The 25,112-nt window shown below is 37.1% G+C and overlaps 1 long non-coding RNA gene across 1 annotated transcript in view; it reads left to right on the top strand.

The window, feature by feature from the left end:
* The window catches only part of LOC137224551 (uncharacterized), a 67,927-nt gene that overhangs the window by 15,172 nt on the left and 27,643 nt on the right, over window positions 1-25,112 (top strand). Inside the window, exons 2-3 of the long non-coding RNA XR_010943380.1 lie at window positions 7,513-7,670; window positions 23,363-23,495. This is a non-coding gene — a long non-coding RNA (uncharacterized lncRNA). The remainder of the gene's footprint in view (window positions 1-7,512; window positions 7,671-23,362; window positions 23,496-25,112) is intronic.

Genomic DNA, 25,112 nt, shown 5'->3' with positions numbered 1-25,112 from the left:
GGAGAAAAATCCCTCTTCTTCCACCTTCCTAGGTTCAAGGCTGGGGCCCAAAAGAGCAAACTGATTAAACACAGACTAACAGGCTTCCCTGGTGGCGCAGTGGCTGAGAGTCCGCCTGCCGATGCAGGGGACGTGGGTTCGTGCCCCGGTCCGGGAAGATCCCACATGCCGTGGAGAGGCTGAGCCCGTGAGCCATGGCCGCTGGGTCTGCGGTCTGGAGCCTGTGCTCCGCAACGGGAGAGGAAAACAATACTCCTGTGTATACCGGGAGGCAAAGATAAACACAGACTAACAAGAAAAAATAGTTTTAAATACCTGTAGGTGCATGAGAATTCACAAAGACAAATTTGGCTCTAGGAGGCTGTCAGATGCTTGAGGCTTATATACCAACTTAGGTTAAACAAAGGAAGAAGGGTTTGGGGCTGCTGGTGAGGGAGGCAAGTTATGAGGAGGGGAGAGGGGGAGATGTCTGGTAAATAAGGGGCCTATTGTTATGCAGATAAGAGTCTCTGGGGTGGTGAGTTGTCTCCTGGAAGTAGCTCTCTTTCTGGTTTGGAGACATCTCTACAAATAGAAATTTCCTTTATAAATGTAAATTTCCTTTACAAAAGGGGAAGTTCATACTTTATTTTTTCTGGAAGTTAGGGGGAGGCAAAGAGCTTTCTCTGTGTCTGCTGGTTCTCAACTGTCTTTAGTTCCAAATAATCCATATGCCAAAGAGATAGAATATAATGGTATTCTTCATCTTGAATAAACTATAGGATTCAGTTAGGTGGAGAAGACTATCAAGGAATTCTCAAGCAGAGATAATATCATAAGCAAAAAAAGAGAAATGTATGAAAGCATATAGGTCATTTGGAAGAAGAACTCTATTTAACAGTGTAGGACATATTAAACAGATGAAATAAGAGTGAAACCACATGTTTCTCTTCAAAAGGATAAGGATGGGCTGCGGGCCACACAAGTTTCAAGGGTGATAATGTGTTTGCATGAAGGAGGTTTAATACTCCTTGGTGTTTAAAAAGAAATTACAGTTGAAAGATTTGCTATTACTTAAAAAGGTCAGAGATATTGGGATGAAAAACAAATGGGTGGAAAATGTGGTATCATTGTAAAATTTGCAGTAGTATCAAAACAACAGTGGACAAATGTCCCGGGTGCTTAAGTGGTTTCATCAGAAGCACTTCTTCAAAATGTCCTCTGTTTTCTGAGATGGATGGGGTTTGGTGTGGCAGGCAGGGAGTGGCAAACTCAAGTAAGGTTGGAAGGTTAGGCTGGGGTCACAGGCTTTGAAGGTGATTCTCAGGATTTCTAACTTTCTTCTGTAGGTGGATGAATGGGATGATCGATGAGTGTTCTAGAAAGGTCATTCAGGCTGAGGTTTGGATTGGACTGAGAAGGAGCCTACTAGCAAGGAGGTCCATGGGTAAGTTATAGAAGCCCCTGCAAAGAGCAATGAAGGCCTGAGTAGCAATCCCAGCAGGGTTAGAGCAGAACAAGTAGTGGATCCTGAACACATTGCAGAATTAGGGCTGCCAAGTTGGGACATGGGTGTTGAGGCAGCGGAGAGAGTCAAAAGAATTTTCTGGCTCTTGGTACCAATAGCAATAAAAATGGGGGTCATGTTCTAATAGTTTCTTTTCATAAGCAATAACTTCTAAAATGCTTTTCAGAATTGTTTCTAATTTAGTGAATGAAAATAGGAAAAAACAAGAAAGGCTAATTAAAACTCATTGAGGCTACAGGGCCACAAAGCAGAAGCAAAGGAAGTGATGGGAAATAAAAACATCAAAATTTGATTGGAGTAATAGATTATGTAAACATTTTGAGTTTGATCTCATTATATCAGAGATTTGACAATGAAAGGAAACTTTACTAAGTGGAATACAGTAAGATCCTTTAAAACAATGATGTGGGACAAAAATTTAGAAGTATTAGGGCATTAGAAGGTTAGTATAAGTATCCAAAGGGTGAAAGATTTGAGGCTTACCTCTGCTTTTTCCACAGAACTATCTCTCAAAATTGACATTAGTTCCTACTATGTTTACATTTAAGTTTCTATTTTGAAGCTATTTTTAATATTAATGATGTATCATTAATAGAGTGGTTATTTTTCTTCAGTTACATGCTTTAGTAGAAATTGTTGATTGTATATTTGTTTGGGAGCTGAATGTTTTCAAATAAAACTATTTCTCCAAATTTTACTGGGAAATAATTTAAGAAGTTCCAATATAAAAATTCACCGTATGGTAGCATTTACAGAACCTATCAGATCCACATGTTGTGAACAGTGTGTTTACTCTACCAGTTGGGTGTCGCCTGGGCCTGCAGTAGTATATGCCAGCATCTAGGTGTGGGAAGGGCAGGAATAATAGCGCTGTAGGATAGGTGAACTTTTATCTCTACACTCTTACACTCTTGGGTTTTTTTTGGCTGGTCCCGAGAGTTAAATTGACATAAGATAGATCAACAGGAGAAATGTGTACAAATTTATTTAATGCAAGTTTTACATGACGTGGCAGCCTTCATAAGGAATGAAAACACGAAGAAATGGGTGTTTGCTGCTTGCTTTTGTATTAGGTTGAACAAAGAGAGGCAATTGTGGAAAAGTGACTGAATTATGTGGGGAAACTAAAGGAAGAGAAGTATTTTAACAAAGTCTATTTGTATAGAACTCTCCAGGTCTCAACTTCTTATCCTTGATGATAAGAGCGTTACTTTCTTTCTGGTACCAGGAGGACATCTTTCACATGGGGATTACATCTCCTGCTTTTTTTCTTAAAAGTCAGATAATTATTCTTGTATTTGCTGTTTTTTCAAGTGTCTTTAACTCAAAATAATCAATGTGACAGAGCAGCATATTTGGGGGGTCATGTTCTGAACTGCTTCAGTGCCTCGCCCCTGCCCCAGTTTGGTGAATATGCTCTGCTGTCCACCATCAGTCTAGGAGATAAGGGAATTCACAGGGTAATAGTTAGAGGATTTTTCATGGGTTCAGCAGACTGCAACGTGGAAGAGAATCATTTGGTGTGTGTGTGTGTGTCTGAACAACAGTGGCTTTGTCCGTCCAAAAGCACAGTCTCCAGAAAAACCTGTAGATCCCTGGAATGCAATGCGATCTTGAGGATGCTTGTAGCTCAGGACTGGTATGAATGTATTCACTTTGAACGGTGAAAGTTGAGACATGTTTGAGCCACTACTAGTAAGTGCTGTCACATTCTTCTCTTCATTGGATCACTGAGATCATCCAAAAATATTTATTAAGTTCCATTGTGTAAAATACCATGCTAGACATACATTGGATTAAAAAAAAAAAAAAAAAAAAGAATCAAGACCCAGTTCCTGCCTGAAGAAAGCATTTAAACTAATGTGGGAGAGAAGGACAAGGGAAGAGCTTAGATACGGAGCCTTACAGGAGAAAGATCAAATCCCAAATGGGAATCAGGAAAGGTATCAGGATGTTATTGGCCTTTTTCTCTTTACCTCTTAATATTTATTTTTATTGAGGTGTATTTTACATAAAGATAAATAAGAAGAGCTTAAGTGTTACAGTTCAATGTATTTTGACACATGTATGAATCACACTATGTAACCCACACACTTATAGAATGCTGCCGTCACCCAGGAAGTTCTTGTGCTCCTTCCCAGGCCACCTTCGTACCTCCTACCAGAAGAAACTGCTCTTTCAATTTCTTTCACTGTAGATGAGTTTTGTCTGGTCTTGAACTTCACCTGAATGGAATAATACAGCCAATACTCTCTTGTGTCTGTCTTCTTTTGCTCAGCAGAATGTTCTTGAAGTTCATCCACATTGTTGTGTATATCAATAGTTCATTCCTTTTTATTCCTGAATAGTATTCCATTTTATTAATGTATCACAATTTATTTATCTATTATCTTGTTGATGGATGTTTAATGGTTTCTGATTTTTAACATGAATGAATCTAGGTGCTGTAAGCTTTCTTGTACAAATCCTTTTGTACAATATGCTTTAAAAATTTTTTTTGTGTGGTAAAAGTCACATAATATAAAACATACTATTTTAACCATATTTAACTGTACAGTTCAGTGGCACTAAGTACATTCACATTGTTGTGCAACTCTCACTATCATCCATCTCCCGAATTTTTCACCTTCCTAAACTGAAACTGTCCCCATTAAACACTAACTCCCCATTCCCCCTCCTCAGCTCCCCACCCCCTGGCCCCTGGCATCTACCAATGTACTTTCTGACTCTATGAATTTGACTATTCTAGCTACCTTGTATAAGTGGAATCAAACAGTATGCTTTCAATTCTTTTGGGTAATACCTGGTGGAACTGTTGGGTCATAGGTCAGATGTGTTAACTTTATCAGAAATTGCCAACTATTTTCCTAAAGTACCATTTTATCCTGCCATCAGCAGTATATAAGGATTCTGGAGGCCCTAGATCCTCACCAGTTTTTGGTGCTGCCAGTTTTATTAATTTTAAATATCCTAGTTTGTATATTGCATTATTTTGCTGTGTTTTTTTATATTTTTTTTTTACATCTTTATTGGAGTATAATTGTTTTACAACGGTGTGTTAGTTTCTGCTTTATAACAAAGTGAATCAGTTATACATATACATATGTTCCCATATCTCTTCCCTCTTGCGTCTCCCTCCCTCCCACCCTCCCTATCCCACCCCTCTAGGTGGTCACAAAGCACCGAGCTGATCTCCTGTGCTATGCAGCTGCTTCCCACTAGCTATCTACCTTACATTTGGTAGTGTATATATGTCCATGCCTCTCTCGCTTTGTCACAGCTTACGTTTCCCCCTCCCCATATCCTCAAGTCCATTCTCTAGTAGGTCTATGTCTTTATTCCCATCTTGCCCCTAGGTTCTTCATGACCTTTTTATTTATTTATTTATTTTTTAGATTCCATATATATGTGTTAGCATACGGTATTTGTCTTTTTCTTTCTGACTTACTTCACTCTGTATGACAGACTCTAGGTCTATCCACCTCATTACAAATAGCTCAATTTCGTTTCTTTTAATGGCTGAGTAATATTCCATTGTATATATGTGCCACATCTTCTTTATCCATTCATCCAATGATGGACACTTAGGTTGTTTCCATCTCTGGGCTATTGTAAATAGAGCTGCAATGAACATTTTGTTACATGACTCTTTTTGAATTATGGTTTACTATGTTTTAAGTTATATCTTTTTCATGTACTTATCAACTACTGATGTATCTTCCTTTTCACTGGCTTTTGAGTTTTTGAATGGGATGTTGACAGCTGGTGCTTAGGGGTGGAGGGAAGGTTCCATATACAGGGATCAACACTAGTCAGAAAACAGAGCTTTTGTCCAGGTGGGTAAGTTGGCTAGTTCTACTGATGAAAATGGTCATCAGAAGGCACTCATCAATGTTTTTCAGGAGGTTTAGTGTTACAGATTAATTTTTTGTGTATGCTTTGCCTTCTCTATCTCTTTGCTTTTGGTTGTTAAGAAAATGATATATTTTTATATTGACAGTTAGAAAATATGGAGAATTCACAGAAGAAAATAAAAATCAATGGAAATTCTACTATATAGAGATAACTAATCTTAATATTTCAGTTAGTGTATATCCTTCTGGTCTTCTCTCCACTCTTACTCACATGCCAGACAGAATACAAAAATAAAACCTCACAGGGTAAAATGTTTCGTTTTTGATTAACATTATATAATTATTATTATATATTATAATAATTATTATTATAATATATATAATATATATTATATATAATATATATAATATATATAATATATATAGTATATAATATATATAATTATTATTATATAATAATCATTTTGCTGTAGATTTAAATACTCTTCTACAGTAACATTAAATGGCTGAACATATTAATTGCATAAATGTATCATAATTTATAGAACAAATTTTAAAATCTTAGGCACTTTACTTGTTTCCTATTTTTCATGTGCGAATAGTATTTCAACAAACATTTCTTGTACCTAAATCTTCAAATATTTATCGAAGAATCTTTCTTTTCTCTACTGGAATTGAAAGGTAACTTTTAACATGTATTAAATTTCTATAAATATTTGAGTCTTTTTCTGGGTTTTATGTTGTTTGATCTGCCTGCTCTTCCTGTACTCATTCTACACTATTTAAATTATTTTTCTATTATTTCTATTATCTAATAGAGCAAAGCACACTTCATTTTCAAAAAACTCTTGGCTATATAGAGACGAATTATCTGGCCCTAATGTAAACAGTGCCAAAGTTGAGAAAACTTATCTGTAAAATACCCACAGTCTACTTTGGTGTGTTTCAAATTTAGGTTTTGCCTCTTTTTCTTTCTTTTTCCCCTCCATTTAACTTGTCCAGAACTTTGCTTATCTTGTTGGTCTTTTCAAAGAACTAATGCTTAGATTTATTTATCAATTTTGCATTTTAATATTTTATAATTAATTTAAATAAGGTTCTTCATCTCTATTAATTCTTCTTTCTGCTTCTACTTCCTAGTTTCATTTTGTTCTTTTTTATACTCAAGTGATATTTTTTGTTATGCATAAAATGCTCTGTATTTTCCTATGAGTATACTTTTGACCTGATCCCATAAGATTTTTAAAATATTTTATTGAAGGGTAATTATTATACCTGGAGAAATGTGCACATACCATGGGTATAAAGCTCAACAAATTTTTACAAACTGAATATGCTCATATAACCAGCCCTAACTGAGTAAACCTGTGTGACCTGTGCCCAGATCAAGAAATAGACTATTCCAGCTTCTCAGAACCCTCCCTTCTAGTCACAACCCTCTCAGGAGGAGCTGGAATCTTAACTCTTAACAGCATAGATTGTTTCCTTTCTTGTACTTTATATAAATGGAATATGCAGTTTGTAGTCTTTTAGGTGACATCTTTGGCTCCACATTATTTATGAGCTTCAGCTGTATTGCTATGTGTAGTTATAATTTATTCATTCTTATTGCTATACAGTATTTCATTCTGTGAATACCTCATAATTAGTTTATCCATTCGGGACATTTGGGTCATTTCTAATTATAGGGTATCATAAATAGTGCTGCTATGAACATTCTAGTAGACATGTTTTGGTGAGCATGCATGCATGTCTGTTAGGAATATACCTGGAATATATATATTCAGCATTACTAGATACTGCCAGTTATCCAAACGTGTTTTACCAGTTTTACTCTGACCGCGATGGGTGGGATATTTGGTTACTCCATATCCTTGCCCAAATTTGGTATTGATTGTTCTTTTTAATTTTAGCCATTCTGGTAAGGGTGCAGTGGTTTCATATTATAGATTTAATTTGCATTTTTCTGTTGACTAACAAAGTACTTTTTCATAGATTCTTGGCCATTTAGATACCTTCTTTTGTGAAGTGACTGTTCAAGTTTTTGTCCATTTTTTTGTTTGTATTCTCTTACTGATTTTTAAAAGTTTTTTCTGTATATGAAGTTTTTGTTACATATGTGTATTGTGAATATCTTCTCCCTGTCTGTAGGTTTTGCACAGGCTCCAGACGCGCAGGCTCAGCGGCCATGGCTCACGGGCCTAGCCACTCCGTGGCATATGGGATCTTCCTGGACCGGGACATGAACCCGTGTCCCCTGCATCGGCAGGCAGACTCTCAACCACTGCGCCACCAGGGAAACCCTCTCTGTAGGTTTTTATTCACTCTCTCAATGGTATCTTTTTGACGCACACAGTTCTTAATCTGAATATTGTCCAGTCACTTTTTTTCCTTTGAAGAGGTGTTTTTATTTCTTGTTTAAAAATCTTTGCTTATTCTAAAGCCACAAAGATGTTTTTCATTGTTTTATTTTAAAAGTTTTATTGTTTTACCATGATCACTTAGGTTTGATATATAGATATATACTTGGTTATATTCTAGAGAATTTAAAGGTGCACTTCAATTTCTTCTTTTAACTCAGGAGTTAATTAGGAGGGCGTTTTAAAGTTTCTCTGTAGTCTGATTTTTTTTTTTTTTTTGCATCTTTACTTTTTACTAGTAAAATTTTTGTGCACATCTATGTAATTCACACAATTTCTACCTTCAATAATTTACTGAATTTTTTGGCATATTATATTATTATTTTCTTGTAAATATCCCCAAGACATTTGAAAAGAAAGAATATTCTCTATAGGTAAAGTTCAAAATTCTGTATATATCATCATTAGTTGTTATTATAGCAGTTAGTATTGACTGAGTACTAAATAGGTGCTTATTATGTCTTGAGTATTTCATATGTATAAATTTATTTAATCATCACACAATTATATCCTTCACTTTGTAATGAGAAAACTGAGGCAGAGAGATGGCAAGTATATTGCCCCAAATCCAGCTAGCTAAGTGGGGGAAACACATTTGGTACCCAGGTTGTACAGCTCTTTAGGCAATGTCCTTAACCACTTTCCTTTGTACATAGTTCTATATTACTATATTATTATTTTCATATTTTTACCTACTAAATAAACATATTAACTATATCAATTGTTTTACATACTAAACTTTTGTCTTGAATGACCAAAAACTGAGAAAACATTAAATGTTTCTTACTGTGATTACTTTTTGTCAATTTTACATTCTTCCATTAGATTTTGCTGTGTTTTTGTTTTTGGTAGTGCCTTGGTATATAGCACATAAAAGTTCACACCTTTCACAAATTCATTATGGATTTTACCTGTAAAAACAAATATAAAGTATTTGGCACATGGTAACCACTCTGAAATCACTGTTTCTGATTATTACCTTCTTCTGTCTTCTCCCTTCTTAGCTTTCTGATCTTGATTTTGTCTCCATGAGCTGTCACTTTCTTTTTGTAATTTTTCTGGAAGTCTACAGAGGTATTATGCTTTGTATTTTCTTCTCTCTTGTATGGGTATCAGCTTGATTGGATATGGAATTCTTGGATCATAGAATGATTTTCTGAAACTCTGAAGACATTGCTCCATGAACCTCTGACATTTAGTATTGCAGAAAAGCTTGAAGCCAACTTGACAGTTCACATTTTCCTTTTGTAAATTACTTATTTTGTGAAGTGACTGTTCAAGTTTTTGTCCACCCAGTCCCTGCCATCCACCCCCCTGCACTATGTTGATGCATGTAAATTTTTTTCTCTAGTCCTGAAATTTAAATGTTTCACAAGGATATATCAGGTTTAAATCTGTTTTAATTAAATATGTCCTTTATATTTGGAATTACATGATTTTCTTTTGACGCATAACATTATATTGGTTTCAGGTGTACAACATAATGATTTGATATACAAATATATTGCAGAATGACCACCACAATAAGCCTACATAACATAATTTCAAAATTTTTTCTTGTAATGAGAACTTTTAAGATCCACTCTCTTGGCAACTTTCAAATATACAGTAGAGTATTATTTACTGTAGTCACCATGCTGTACATTACATCCCCCAAATTTACTTATTTTATAAGTGGAAGATTGTTTTGACCACCTTCACCCATCATTTTTTCTTTTCTTTTTGCTGTTCCATCTGCTGAGTCTTTCCTTCTAGACTTCTTATAAAACTTATTTTAGATTTACTGGATTTGTCTTACAAAATTTTAAATTGCTTTGGCAACATTGTCTATTTTCTCTAGAAGTTCTGGAAGGATTTCTCTAGCTTATTTTTCTAATCTATTGATTCTAATTCTACAGAATCTCATCTTCTCTTTATGAATTCCATTGCATTAGAACATTTAATGGTCATATTTTTCATCTTAAAGCAACTTTTCCTGCTCTCAGATTATATCTTTTATATGACTTCATGCTTTTATACTTAATAGAAAAAGTGTCCTCTTGAATCTTTTAGGAAATACATATTAGAGATTTTCTATAGTTTTTCCTGGCTTTTATTAATAAAGCCATTTTAAGGGAATATTTTTTTCTGCCTGTTCAGCTTAATTCCCTTTTTTTGAACTACTGAATTTTTATAATTTTCTCTTTGCTTATTCTGACAAGTAAGCATACGTGGGAGGGATGGAGAATGAGACAGTGATTGGATAAATAATTGGTGATGGAAACTGTAAGCTTGTCCATATTTGGAGTTTTATGTGATTTTTTTTTTGAAAGGTTGTTTTGATTTTAACCAAAAAGGAAGGGAGAACAAGGAAGAGAGGAGAGAGGGAAGAAGGGAAAGAGAGAGAGAAAAAGGAAGGAAAGAAGAAGAAAAAAATGAAGGTAGGATTAGCTCTACTGTAGTTTTACATTGTCAAATTATAGGGGCATTACCACTGAAGAGTAGGGTGTGAATTAAAGCCAAGGGCAGCCACATCAGGTAGTCTTGCCCCTATGCCAAAGATAGTCTATTCCCTCTTTGTTTGTTGGGATAACGTCCTTATTCTCTAACTGGTAAGGCCTTTTTCTTTAGAGGCCAGCTGTGGCACTGCCCCCATTCTACTTGGCTCGCTCTATAGTTCAAGTGTAAACTGGGAGCAAATTATGCCGAGTCATCTCACTCTTGTTACCTCTAGATTTGCAACCTCCTCCCCACGCCTCCTACCACTGTCATAATGTCCATTTTCACTGCAGGCCCTGCTGCTCTGTACTCAGGGTCAGTTTATGAATTGTGAGTTGGCCAGCAATTCTCCCAATAGGGTCCCAATACAGCAATATATTCTGCAGAAATTTCTTGACTTTTCCCCCAATAGTTAGGTTTCCTTCCCTGATTTTCAGAGCTGATTCAGATTTTCCACAATTTCTGAATTCCTTTGGACATTTCATTAGGAATTTGGGAGAATGAGATGTTAAATACAAGGATTCAGACCAAAAGACTGTCTTTTTAATTTTTAGTTAAAGTAGCTTATTTTCAAGAATTATATCACAATTAACACTCTAGCATATCAATGAGAGGTTGACATAGCTCCTAATTTTTGTGATTCTAAACTCTGGTCTACAGACTAGCTGCATTGGAAATACCTGGGGATTGCTTTATGAATGGAAATTCTCAAATTCCATTCTCAATTTGAATTCTCAAATTCAAATTCCACCTAGGAGATTCTAACAGAGTACATTTTAGTCTTTTTTTTTTTTTAATGAGAGCAAAATGTAAATTAATTTTTCTTTTAGAATTTCATGACAGTTGTTAAGATAACTAGAGACCCCCTGATGTGTGGTAACAAGAAATTATTGCTCTAACTGTAGGGTGATTGTAACTACATCTGAATAGGGCACTATTTGAAAATGAGATAGTAATCCCCTACAAATTCTTTGCTGGAGCTCTTAGATCTGGAGAAGTAATTTCATCATGTGTTGGTGATTATTTAGGAAAATTCTATTGTGCCTTTCTAAGATGATAGTTGGAATTGATGGGAGAAAAACGAAGAGGAACAGCTGGAGGCTTTGCAAGTACTTTCATGAGCAGAGTATTCCATGCCAGGAGGGAAGGCATTTTATAAGAATTTAAAAATAAAAAATGTTCTACTTCATGAATACATTTTTATTGGTGTTACTTAGAAATTTCAATACTGGCTTTATTCTTTAGGGTAACAAGCATAGATACACCTATTACTAAAGATTTAGTTGACACTTTCTGGTTTTATTTGGAGAAAGGGTTGGCTATTTAGATTAATTCATAATTCAGATCCACTGATATCAATTAGAAATGTTTATGCTTAGAAAGGCATATGAAAATACAAGACAATAGAACTTACTTTAAAACTTTTTTAACCTAGGAACCCTGTCGTCCAGCACTTAATCATTTGGTTCCCCTTCTCTTGCCAGCCAAAACTAACAGTCAGAGCACCTTAAGAAGAGGGATTAGATGTGACATCCTGATAAATCCCATTCAATTTGAGCTCTGTACCAAGAACAGAAGGACATTTGTTGTCCATCTGTCTTTGTATGAAATGGGAGACTTTGGTGATAGCACTACAAGCAATGTAATAGAGTGTTCTGAGTCTATCTTGTTGTGTATTTTTATTCAAACTGCAATCTCATGATACAGATATATACCACTCTGTGCTCTGAAATCACCCAAATAAAATTGCTAAGGCTTCTATATAATTTTGGGCTAACTAAACAATAACACCCATATCTCAATGGTCTGTGTGATTACACACACAAACTGCAGGTTTTCTATTCAGTTTACTACTCCCCTAGGAACTTTAAATCTCACTATAGCCAGCCTCTAATTTCTTCTCCTTATTCCGTTTATAAGTGCAACTTGTGATTCAAAGCAGAAAAGCATTTGCGGGGTTTAGGGGTTTAGAACTCCACCTGTGAGTACAAAAGACATTAAATGCAAATCCTTTGTGTAGTTCATTGCATTAAGACAAGAACAGAAAACATGTATTAAATTTAATTATAGAAGGTGTGCATATAGAATAGGTAGGAAAAGAGCAATTTAGACATAAAACTAAAGTCAAGGATAACTGCACAAAAGGCATATAGAACAACAGCAAGAATACATGTGAGGATCTGCCCAATGTTTCAAAGCCATTGCGCTCTCCTAGGGCACACAGTATGCACACACACACACACACACACACACACACACACACACACACACACACTGTGACCTTTGGCCCTGTGTTAGTTTTCTGTTGCCACATAAAAAATTGCATAGATTGAGCAGCTTACCACAAAATTGATTTATTATCTCACAGTTCCAATGGGTCAGGAATCTGGCACGTTTTAGTTTGGTTCTTTGCTCAGTGCCTCACATGGGTGAAATCAAGGTCTTGCTGGCTGCATCCTCATCTGGAGGCTCGACTGGGAAAATCCACTTCCAAGCTCCCTTAAGTTTTCAGTAGAATCCATTCTTGCGGCTGTATAACTGAGATCCCCATTCTCTTTCAAGCTGTTGGCCAGGGTCACTCTCAGCAACTAAAGGCTGCTTTCCATTGCCCAATGGCTCCTTCTATAGGCTTCCACAACACAGCAGCTTACTTCTTCAAGGCCAGCCTTAAGGCTTCACTTGATTGGGTCAGGCCCAACCATGATAATTTCCCTGTTAATTAACTCAAAGCCAACTGATTAGGGACTTTAATTATATCTGTAAAATCCATTCACCTTTGCCATACAATGGAACCTAATCACAAGATTGATATGTCACCCTAATTACAGATTCTGACTGCACTCCAGGAGAAAATTATACAAGGCATGTAAACCAGAGTATAGGGATTTGGGGTAATGATCTTAGAAAGCTGCCAACCACAGGCACTCTAGTATTTATAGCCTTAGTCTGCCTTAATCCACATACCCTGATCCACTTTGCTTTCTAACCACAATGTATTTTTGATTTTTACAAAGTCAAAACCCTTATTTTATTTATGATTTCACTATACTCCTAATCCTTGGCCTTAAGCTCCTTTGCCACCACTTGAGATTCCTCAAGGCCTGGGCTGCTCTTGGCTCCTTTGGTTGGAGACTTTACTTGGCCGCTTGTACTTGGCCAATTTCCCCTCTAGAATAATCTCAAGCCAGGGAATTCACCTGGAGTCAAGATGCTCTCTTATAGTTGAACACTTGCCCGATGAATATCTTAGATATGTGCAAGATCTGTGATCCCAGGCAAAAGGGAGAAGAAAGAGAAAAGGAAATCCCTCCAGAATCAGATGTGCACGTATAAACTCCCACATAACTGCTTGATGGGTAGCCAGAGCCTGTTAGACTGTGAAGAAAATGAGAAAAGAAGAGTTCCCTTCTACCTAGTCAGCCTTGAAATTCCAGGATTGGTAGAGTCCCATGTTAGATGTTAAATGTCCTTTGAAGCTGCTGGATGAGATAGGGAGGGTGAGCCTTCCTGGTCAGGTGGCCCCAGGGGCCGTGTGTGACCAGGAAAATGCATTTTCCTAGAACACAAATTTTAACTTATAATACATTTCTCCCTAGAAACAAGGTTTCAGGTAATGTTTTGGTTACTAAGTCACCTTACAAACTCTTTAACAAAAATATCATAATGCAGAATAAATACATTTATATTTAAAATGTAAATGCATTTATATTTGGCATAAATGCAGAATAGTTCAAAATGTTGGCATGTCTGCCTTACATGTCTACCATCTCTCCTCTATGGAGACTTGACTTAGGTACTCAACCAAACTGAGCAGGGATATCTTGTTTTGGCATAAGAAATGTTATCCTACTTTCTAAAATTATTTTTCATGTAAGAGTTAACTGATGTGGAAATCAGTTTGGCTGTTCCTCATATGACTCAGCAATTCCACTCTTAGGCATATACCCAAAAGAATTGCAAACAGGTGCTCAAATAAAAACTTGTACATGAATGTTTATAGCGGCATTATTCACCATAGCCAAAAGATGGAAATGACTCAAATGGTTATGAACTATTGAACAGAAAAACAAAATGTGTTATGTTTATACAATGGAATATTATTCCACCTTAAAAAGGAATGAATGAAACTCTGATATAAGCTACCACACGGATGAATCTTAAAAATGTTGTATTTTCATAATTTCATAAGTGAAAGAAGCCAGATACAAAAGACTACAGGCTACATAATTCCATTTACATGAAATTTCCAGAATAGGCAAATCTATAGAGACAGAAATGGATTACTGAAATATAAAACAGAAAAATGTCATTTAGCGTTAAGGGAATTGGGGGTAGGGAGCTGATAACTAAGTGGTATGGGATTTCTCTCTGTGGTGATAAAATGTTCTAAAATTGCTGGGGTGGTGGTTGCCTGTCTCTGTGAATATACTAAAAACCATTGCATCACACACTTTAAATGGGTGAATTGTATGGTATGTGAATTATATCCCAGTAAAGCTGTTAATAAATAGAACTAATTACTGCTAAAAGGAAATCATGTTGGGTAAATAGAGGTAAAGCATGAACATAAGACTCTTTTCTCAAAGCCCAAGTAAGACATGGAGCCTCATTTATGACAGAGTGACTTGCCCCTGGTGAAATATTTTTCATTCACTGAAAAAATATATTTTTCTTTAGTTTTTGATCTAAAGAGCTTTAGTGAGTCTATGCTGTCTCTTAGTCAGATTTAGGGAGCTCTCTGGGAGGTGTACGTGTGGGCTTTGATCTTGGACTCCAGAGACAACAGTAACTCATCTTTGCTGTTTGAGGTTATTTACTTATCTCTCTTCCTGCAAAGGACCTTCATGTGGAGGGTTGGGAAGAAGGTGAAGGTGGATGTTTACAGTCAGTTTCTGAGGGATCCTTAAGCAGCTTGGCAATAGCTATAAAGTCAAACTTCAGGTTTCTTGGCCATAAGAGAAAAAGAAGTTGTGTTCTGGAGTTTTTTTGAGCTAAACTGGACCAAGAACTTTGAGGGAGAAAGGAAAGAATAGGAAATCAATAGCAATGGGCAGGTTTGAAGGGAGGCATGTCACAGGTGTTCTCATTATGAAGTAAGTGTTCTCCATGTTAAATAATTGCCACAGCTACTTAGCGGATGAGACGATGTCATTTGCATTTTAGAGATGAGAAGAGGAAGGCCTGGAGAGAGGGTCAGAGTTAGCAACGGTGGAGATGTAACTTGATTACAGGTCCTTTTGATTCTTCAAGTCTTCATCCTTCCTCTTTTCACTCTACATCAGTGATTCTCAATGGGAGGCAATTTGGAGCCATGTCTGGAGACATTTTTGGTTATGGCAACTGGATGGAGGAAAACTACTGGCATCTAGTTGTGTAGAGGCCATGGATGCAGCTAAATATCCTGTAAGGCAGAGCATAGCCTTCCCCAACAAAGAATTCTCTGACCTCGAACCTCAACAGTGCCAAAAATGAGAAACTCTACTCTATACATAACCTAATATCTCATAAACTTCCATGTGTCCAGCAAAAACCCATAGATGATTCCAATTCCCACATTTATGTTTTTAGTCCAGATGTCTATTAAGAGCTTTGGACTTACGGATGCAACTGCTCTCTAGAAATATCGTCTCATCTATCCCCAAACTCAAAATGTTTAGTCATCACATATTTGGTCAATATTTAGATTTGCAATTGTGGCATTAATAACACAACTTTGGTTTACAGTTTATTTCTTTGAATCAGGATATAAGTAAAATCTACACATTGTGACTGGTAGGTATGTTGCTGAACATACTTCGAATCTACTGTCTTCTTCTATTTCTTTTTTAATGTAGGTTCATTTTGCTGATTGTAACCTGTGTTGTTCTAAACATCTTATACATTAGCAATTGTTCTGAAGGTTTGATTAGAGGTTTAATTAGATTCAAATTCAATCTTTTTTAGCAAAATTAATAAACAGGGCATGTTCTATTCTTCTATCAAGAGGCACCTAAAGTTTTTTTGTTTTTCTTTGTGGTTTTAGCAGCTATTACTGATCAATACCTACCTCCATTAACTCAAATGGTGAGGTACTAATTAAATAATTTCTTCCTCATTTATTAGCTGGTTTATTTCTATAAAGAGAAACTTTTTCTCATTTAGTATTGGTTACCTCTTGGTACAGTTCATATAGGAAAGGCAATAAAAATGCTTTACTCTTTCTCGTTATTTAACAGTTTTCAAAATAATTTACAGTTGCTCTAAAGTGGCAACCAATTAGTTTTATTACAATATCATTATAGACTTATAGACTGAAACTTATTTGATGTGTTTTACTCCTTTTAGTTGCTATCATTATTGACACTCCAATTGTCCCCTCCTTGGTGAATGAGAGCCGTTTGAACTTGGCTCCTTAGTCTCTCCAGATGTTGGGGGTTCATATATTGAATGGTGGTTTCTTTGTCTGTCTGATCCTGTTTGATTTTTGCAGATCATCCATATTTATGTTTTATAGATGGAAGTTCTTATTTTTCCTGAGGCTGTTACTTATTTGGTCTTTAAAACAATATCCTTTTGTCCTAGGAGGAAAAGAGGTATCAGAGAAAAGAGTCAAGAAATGTGAGAGTTTGCTGTCTTAATCTAATTTCTCTCTTTTTTTCCTTAAAATTTCAGTTTGATTTAGGTATAATTGACAAACAACATTGCAAGATATTTAAAGTGTGCATTGTGGAGATTTAATCAATATCTAAACATTGTGAAGGGATTTCCCTCATCTAGTTAATTAACACATCTATCACCTCACATATTCGTCTTTTTTTTTTTTTTTTTGGTGAGAACCTTTCAATTTTACTCTCTTAGCAGATTTTAATTATAGAATACAGTGTTATAATCTATAGTCACCATGTCTTTTTTTTTTTTTACATCTTTATTGGAGTATAATTGCTTTACAATGGTGTGTTAGTTTCTGCTTTATAACAAAGTGAATCAGTTATACATATACATATGTTCCCATATCTCTTCCCTCTTGCATCTCCTTCCCTCCCACCCTCCCTATCCCACCCCTCTAGGTGGTCACAAAGCACCGAGCTGATCTCCCTGTGCTATGCAGCTGCTTCCCACTAGCTATCTATTTTACGTTTGGTAGCGTATATATGTCCATGTCACTCTCTCACTTTGTCACAGCTTACACTTCCCCCTCCCCATATCCTCAAGTCCATTCTCTAGTAGGTCTGTGTCTTTATTCCTGTCTTACTCCTAGGTTCTTCATGACATTTTTTTTTCTTAGATTCCATATATATGTGTTAGCATACGGTATTTGTCTTTCTCTTTCTGACTTACTTCACTCTGTATGACAGACTCTAGGTCCATCCACCTCATTACAAATAGCTCAATTTCATTTCTTTTTATGGCCGAGTAATATTCCATTGATCTAATTTCTGAAAGACGTTTCTAAAATGTAAACAAAATTATGTCATTTCCATGACTGAAACTTGTAATGGCCCATATCTCCCATCAGAACCAACTCCAAACTCCTTAAAGGGCTACTTTATCTTCTGAATCCTGCTTACCTTGCTCTTGCTAAACTTCAGCCACATGGAATCTTGTAGTTCCTCAAACTTGCCACTGTTCCTCCAGCTTATTGTTTTTTGCTCATTATGCTCTTTCTGCCTGATCACCTGGAGTACTGCCCACCTCTTATCTTTGTCTCCTTGACTTCTGTTCCTCCTTAGGTCTTACTCTAGATATTATTTTCTCTACAGGGTTTTCTCTGAACAGGGTACCTATGTCTCCTAGTTTCCCTGGGACAGTTCTAGAATATGCCCGAAGAAGATCTGTCAATTAATGTCTATTTTTAATGCCTCCTTTCACTCTCACAAGGTCCCATTTTGGATGATACATTGTTTAATCCTCGTATCTCTGAACCCCCAATTCCAGAACTGTGTTATACCCCTCCTGTGGTTTTCCATGGCATTCTGTAACTGCACCTAACATTTTCACATGTAATTACAGTATCCCATTTACTTGTTTATCTTTGTTATGGATTGAATAATGTTCCTCCCAAATTCATATATTGAAGCCCTAAATCCCAATGTGACTGTATCTGGGGATAGGGCCTTTAAAGAGGTAATTAAGGTTAACAAGGTCACAAGGGTGGGGCTCTAATCTAATAGGACTGGTGCCCTTATGATAAGAGGAGGACACACTCGAGATGCATGCACACAAAGGAAAGATCAGGTGAAGCCACAGCAAGAAGGCAGCCATCCACAAGCCAAGGAGAGAAGCCTCAGGAGAAACTAAACCTGCTGTCATCTTGATCTTCGATTTCTAGCCTCTAGAGCTGTGAGAAAATAAATTTCTGTTGTTTAAGCCACTTAGTCTGTGGTATTTTGCTATGGTAGCCCTAACAAACAGTCTTCTTCACCACAATGACTCATTCATTTTTGAAATCCCTGCTACCAGTTGTAGTGGTGTTCATGGTGGGCACTGTATCATCAGGGTTCAGTCAGAGAAACAGACCCACTAGGAATGATATATCACAAGGAATTTATTGTAGGGAGTTGACCTTATATGATTGTGGGAGCTTGTTAAAGAGCCTATCAAGGTCTGTTGTCTTTATATCTGAGTTAGGAAGGAAGGCACCTGGGAAGAAAAGATGATGAGCAAGGAGGGACTGGAACCCCTGGGGATGAGACTGGAACTCATAAGAATGGACTAGAACCCCTATTGGTCTGTTCATATCTCCAATTTCAATATTGCAGGTGACCTGTAATGGAAGCTTGAGTCCTTTGTCACAGAACTAAGCATTCACCTGTCCCAGGAGTTGGAGAAGCTGAGAGGGGGAGCAGGGGGAGCAGTGGACAGGGATCTGCCCTCCACCATCAAGGTGAGCCAGCAGGGGGCACCATGTGTGTGAGTTGCAATAGTGCCTAGCAGAGAACCTGCATAGGTCTTCCAAATATTAAAGAAAAAACAAGGCTGCTGTTTCACTTCCACCTCTCAGGTATTATGCAGATATCACTTGTGGCCCATAGTAACTTGGAATTACACAGTGAAGAGAATTCCTGGAAATGTGGTTCCATCTTAACTCAACTGACACAATATGAATCCACTACAGGCACTCAACATGGTTTGCTGAATAAGTGATACCAAAGCTAGTAACATCATCACAGTGTCATGATCCTTCTCCTAGAATGGAAAGGACCCAAAGAACCCACTTAGCATCTAGTCTAGGAGCTTCATGTATCAGTATTCCCTGGTGGACTTTGAGGGCATTAAAATTTTATCATGAGGTTGGTATTTTATAACTAAAATAATAGGGATGAATCAAACATATGAGATATAATGTTTCAAAAAGAATATTGAATCATGAGCACTAGCTATAGGGTTAATTTATAATGCAGCTAAATATATAAATAATTTATAATGCAGCTAAAATATAGAAGATTGACAAAGAATATCAAGTAGTGGTGGTCTTTGTTTCACATTCATCCTGAAATTAATGTGATTACAGTATACCTGGTTTGTGAAATTAGCCAGTTCACATTTTTTGGTTTTGATTTTGCCTCTTCCATCTACTGATTGCTTTTTCACTCATTCAACATGAACTGAAGAGGGAGTAGTGGGAATTTCTGAAACACCTAATATACTGTGACATTGAAACATTGTGTTCTCTCAATTTCCCAGGGACCAGTAGTTTGAAGTGGAACAAAACCCACCATTGCTGTTGATTACTATATTGAAGGACAATATATGTTTCAACACATTAACTCTCAAAAATGATTTATTGGGCTTCCCTGGTGGTGCAGTGGTTGGGAGTCCGCCTGCCGATGCAGGGGACACGGGTTTGTGCCCCGGTCCAGGAGGATCCCACGTGCCGCGGAGCGGCTGGGCCCGTGAGCCATGGCCGCTGGGCCTGCGCGTCCAGAGCCTGTGCTTTGCAACGGGAGAAGCCACAGCAGTGAGAGGCCCGCGTACCGAAAAAAAAAAAAAAAAAAAAAAAAAAAAAGATTTATTGCCTTAGCATCTAAACAATACTCTGTAACCGGTGACAGTAGTTTTTAGATAAGTAATCATTGGCATGAGTACTGCTCAGTCCCTTAATCTCTGGGACACAAAATCCCCATGAACATGGGATATTTTTCTTTTTTACTTGCCAGGGTCACTTCAGGAACCAACCCCAGGATGGTGGATGTGTCATTCATTCTTATATCTTCCGCTTGATCACTGTTGGAGGGGAGGTATAGTTGCAGGAGACAGAAGTGCACACTCAGCCTTAACCAAGTGACCAGACCATTCAAAAGCTGAATACCAAGCATATGAATGACTTTGGCAAAATGTCCACAGTAGAATAATTGGGTAAAATATTATTGTAAGATAGTAAGATTTTATTGATCCAATTAAATCTCAGGCATTGTTTTTGTAATGTGCAGGTTACTAGCACTTCTCTTTTAAATGGTTTTGACTATGGAGAATGATTTTTTAAAAAATCTTTCTAACTGCTTCACTAGAACTGAAGGGAGAAAAAAATGACCCCATGGCCCTCCCCTCTCTTTCTAATGAGGTAAAAGTCACAAAACCGGAAATGCACATGGATTTTCTCGACTATTTCTTTTAATACAAACATAAGAATGATAACCAACTCTTTGTCCTCAACTAATTCCATATAAAGTTATGCACGGGATGCAGTATATGGGCTTGGCAGTTATATGAGAGGAATTTACATCTTCTAAAAGCGAAGCAGATAGGAGACAAATGAGCTGAAATAACAGAAATGAGAAAATGGTAATAAATCACAAATGATAATCAGAAAGATAAAATTAGTGGCAAGGATCTAACAAGTCTCCAAAGGTCCATAAAACTCCTTGCTTGCTGGCAACATAACAAAGAAAGATATCCCATCAAATCATGCTTCTTTGGGTCTCCTAACTAACGTTGCAGCTCACCTCTCTTCTCCCAGCTCATCAACTCTCATCTCTCTTAGAAATTAAATGAGCTCTCTCTCCCTGTTCTCATTTGGTCACTGAAAAGTAGAGGCTCACTTGAACCACTAGAGGGATCTCTTTTCTTTGGAAAGGAAAACAGCTATCTAAATTGTATAATAAACTGTGAACTTGAAATGACACAGGAAAGAGGCAAGCAGGACTGCAAATTAACTATTGCAGTTTTCAAAGATGTTTCAGTGTCTGCAGAGGGGTCCTGCCCCTGGGGAGTCCAACCTTTCCAAGGTCCTGAGGGAGATATGGCAGAGATGGACTCTGTCACATAAACATGCTTTGAACTGCTTGAGGGGACTTCAATGAAATCTTGAAGAAAGAAAGCTACAGGCTGAAGAAAGGACAGCGATAGTTCAGATCATGAAGGCCAATTGCCACAAGCTCCTGTGGAATTTGTAACTCTTATTTTATGGTAGTTTTGAAGAACTTCACATTTTGACATTTCAACACTTTAGACATTTGAAAAGAATGAGAGCGAGGTGACACACACACATAGACACAGACACACACAAACATACTCATATACACAGACACACACATCATCACTTAATTCTCACAATTTATGAAGGAGATATTTGTATTCTCATTTTACATACATAGAATCAGACTTGGGGAAGTTAAGTCATTTCTTCAACTACTAAGTAAAAAAGCCAAAATTTTAACTCAGTTCAGATACTTTTTCTTTTACTTAAGCTTCCTGTGTTAAAAAACAGAATTTTGGAAGAAAGTGTCCTATGTTAAGTATCTGATAGCTCAGAAATATAACACAGAAGATAGTCATATAATATAAACTTCTGAAAAACAGATGTAAGGAAGTTCAGAGAAAAAATTAATAGTTTTATATGGAGAGATTTAAAAGTCTAGAAGAATCACAGAAGTGAAATTTTGACAAAATAGTCACGAAATTGCAATGAGGGAAAAAAGAGAGACACACTGAAAGGGATCATTGTAGTGATATAAAAAGCTCTCTGAAATAACTAACTGTGGAAATGCCTCCTTGGGTCTTCTTGTCATGCAGACCGTATTTTCCTTATTTGCTCCAGTCATCTTTTTTTAAAAATTAAATTTAATTAATTAATCTATTTATATGGCTGCGTAGGGTCTTAGTTGCGGCATACAGGACCTTTCGTGGCAGCACACTGGTTCTTTATTGCGGTGCACAGGCTTCTGTAGTTGTGGTGTGCAGGTTTCTCTCTAGTTGTGGTGTTAGGGCTCCAGAGCATGGGGATCAGTAGTTGTGGTGTGCATGCTCTCTTGTTGTGGCACGCAGGCTTAGTTGCCCCATGGCATGTGAGATCTTAGTTCCCCAACCAGGGATAGAATCTGTGTCTCCTGCATTGGAAGGCAGATTCTTAACCACTGGACCGTCAGGGAATTCCCTCCAGTCATCTTTTGAGTCTTCTCTTCCTTGCTGACAAAAACATCCTAACTGATACTCAAGTGATCATTTTATTTTAAAAAGAAAAATCCTGTACAAAATGAGAAAGACATGACTTAAAGTTGTTATAGAAATACTTAGTGTTTTAACAAAGAGTAAAGCAAACTAGGGTCAACAGAAGTAAACAAAATTGTTTGGACATTAGAGAAACTAATGCTATCAGTCTGTGATCTCAGAATCAGGAATAGTGCTCAGACACTGGAGACACTGATGCATCTGTCCTGGTTAGACTCTATGAAATAGGAATATATTTACTAGTACTTCCAGAGTAACTTGGATATGTGTGCTCAACAGTTCATTTGTACCTATTCACAAAGTGGCTAACATCCCAGCAAGGACCTTCTGATACTGCCTGCATGCATCCTGAGGTCTGATTAGTCCTACCTCCTTGTGTCCTTCCAATTATCAACATGATCATTTTTGCCTCTTGCTTTTTGTTACATTGTCCTTCAATCTGGAGTGTCCTCTTCCCTTGGTTTTTCTCCTGTCTCCTCTGCCTAACCAATTTATACAATTCCTCAATGTCTATCTCTTGTCTTGCTCTGTTACCTTTAGTCTCAATGCTTCCTCTTGTTTATGAATTCCAAAATATTCACTGGTAGTATTATATCACTGATTATGTAATCTTTAAACATGTGCTAGTATTATCTCTCCAATATAATTATTTCTGTGACTACCATATTGTTTTGCAGAGTGCTTGTTCAACAAAGACTTGTTGAGATTGGAAGAAACAAGACCAGCTGGGTAATTTGCAGCCTTCCAAATATAAAGTGATGGGAAATGAGTGATGGTAATAAGGATGGCAATAAAGACATCATAAAGAAGGTGAATAAGATTTGGTAGTGGATGAGTATTACGTGAGAAGGAGGACAGCTTTGGTGGATTACAAGATCTTTGGTTTTCGTGTCTGGAGATACTCTTAGTGCTACAGGTGGAAAGGGATAATTGTAAAAGGAAGCTTCGTGGTGGAAAAGTAAACAGTTATTACTGGAATTTGGACCAGCCCAATGTGTTGACCACATGGTCAACCTTTATATGGTACAATTTAAAGGTACTGAAATAATTGTTACTGCAAATTATCTCCCTCACTAGTCTTCCAGAATGCCTGCCCTGTCTGATTTCAATTCCACATTTGTACATCTGCCTTACCAATCTGGGGCTAAGATACAGCAAACTGTATTTCCCAGACTTGTTTGCCAGCTGGCTTCCTGTTAGGTTCTGCCAAGAAGCACTAGAGTGACGGGAACACAAGAAGGAGACAAGGACTTCCTTATTCCTATTTGCTGTTCCAGCTGCCATCACCTTAGCATGACAATTCATGCAGCAGTGACATTTCACCCCAGTAGGAACAGTCTGTCTTAACAATGGCCTCTGGTTTCAATTTCCGGCTTCTTTGAATTCTAAAGCTAGTTGATTGCTCTCCTTCATAAGTACCAACCAGGCACTGCCCCCTCCTTAGAGGTCTGAGTCCCAGATCTGCAAGGCCCCTGCTTTGAGATCCTAAATTCTAATAATTTAACCTCCTCCTTTTTATTCCCCAAGCTTTACGTGTAGTAGCTTGCATGTTATCTCTGGATAATCTTCAGTGTTTTCTGTTGCTCTGTCAGCCCTCAAACCTGTATAACCAGCTTCTATACTAAATCTTTTTGCTGCAATACTTATTGTTTTCTGGTAGCATCTGACTGACACTGCTAGGAGACTCTAGCAGTTAAAGGTTTATGCAAATAGAGTTGGGGTCTCCAATAATTCTTTTGGAAAGATCAAGGAAGGATTTTTGCTTAAAAGTAGCACTTGCAAATGACCTTGAATATGGCTTTAGAAGTGTAAAGATGGGATGGAAAAAGCTTTTCAAGGCATGAAAGCACTATAAAAATACTCATTAACAGGAAACACAAAATATTAAAATTATGTTGGAAATCATGATGTGTAAAAGTTAATATTTGGTAATGAATTTGCAAAGGTAGCATTGTATCAGATATTAGTTGAGGAATCTTTAAAGCCAGGCTCAGACCTGCTGAATCTTTAAAGGCTTTTGAGTAGCTGGGTTGAAATGTTAGGAAGTTAGAGGAAGAAAGAAGGGAAACATATTATTGAACATCTATACTTTGGAAGATAATGTAGTAACTATGAGTAAGTTCTGTGAGATAATAGAGATAATAGGGATGTCATATTCTTCTATTTTTCTAGCCAGATTTAACCTGCTCTGTGTTTCCAACCATCTGACTGGCAGGACATCCAGTAACAGTCATTATTAGAACTTACTCTTTACTTTCATCTAAGAAGCTGGGGCTCACACTATTCTGTGAAAATGGAAGAGGTCCCTGGTCTTTAGTGCATGATGGCCACCATTGTTTTGTTCATTTTAATGCTGGGCAAGTCTATTGAGAGCTGCAGAGATGCTCTGGTTGGGTTCCAGAGATGCCTTTTCACATGGTCTTCTTT

The sequence above is a fragment of the Pseudorca crassidens genome, chromosome 5 (assembly GCF_039906515.1).
Source record: "Pseudorca crassidens isolate mPseCra1 chromosome 5, mPseCra1.hap1, whole genome shotgun sequence".
In the NCBI taxonomy this organism is placed as follows: domain Eukaryota; kingdom Metazoa; phylum Chordata; class Mammalia; order Artiodactyla; family Delphinidae; genus Pseudorca; species Pseudorca crassidens.
The sequence above is the reverse complement of the archived record's forward strand: the minus strand, read 5'-3'. Positions and strand labels throughout refer to the sequence as shown.